The following is a 990-nucleotide window of genomic DNA, read 5'->3' on the forward strand; positions in this document are numbered from 1 at the left end:
TATATATAGTAAAATAACTGCAGCATCATGAATAGAAAAAACCTAGACTATACAATAAAGAAATTATGACATATTACATCCACTAGGCATCAAAGTTCGCCACTATGATAATAAAGCACAAGCAGACAGCAGATTACATACACTGGGCATCAAAGATCGCGACCAGTGCAAATAAACACACCGACAAAATAATATACAAAACCGATAGCACTTCAATAGAGTTCAAGAAAGGTTAGCCCTGCTCGGGAGCTGCAGCGCAAGTAGCTGAGCAAGCTGATGAGACTGCGCTTGTTTGACACTTATATCCTCCTCACTTTGAAAGATAAACAAGCAGACAGACGATAAGTTTTGCACATATGAGTATCAGTGCTGACAGTTCATCACATTTCTTACTGACGAATAAAGTGACACAGTTTAAAATTGCATTAACACAATATGGTATTGTTCAGGTCAAGACATGGCAGGAAATGACATTGTGAAGGAGTTGGCAGCTTCACGACACCACTGGATTATAGATCAAGAACTCATATGTATCAATGGCTAGTGTGTTGTCAATTTATCCCATTTCAGATTGGCAAGTAAAGAGAAGGTTTAAATAATAGTAGAATGATATGACATTTTTCATAGTTAAGATATTACATAATATGGCATTGTGCTATAGTGGGTAGGTTCACCACACCACTGGATTACGGATCAAGAACAAAAGCATACATGCAGTGCAAAAGAAGATCACTTGCTCTGTATAGTTTAATTTACGTGGTATGAAGAAGGAACTTGGTTGTACAACTGAAAACTTAAATTGAGAAGGACAAACTTTTGTTTATGAACTACATAAGAAACTTTTAACATGCAATTTGAGGCAAACACCAAAAATAAATAGTTGTTGCAGTCATGCCTAACCAAATATACAGAACAAAGTTTGAAGGCTTGAGAAGGACAAACTTACATTATTGGTGAAGACAGGCTCTATAAATCCCTTGTCCATGCTGA

Source organism: Triticum dicoccoides, chromosome 3B, assembly GCF_002162155.2.
Source record: "Triticum dicoccoides isolate Atlit2015 ecotype Zavitan chromosome 3B, WEW_v2.0, whole genome shotgun sequence".
Classification (NCBI taxonomy): domain Eukaryota; kingdom Viridiplantae; phylum Streptophyta; class Magnoliopsida; order Poales; family Poaceae; genus Triticum; species Triticum dicoccoides.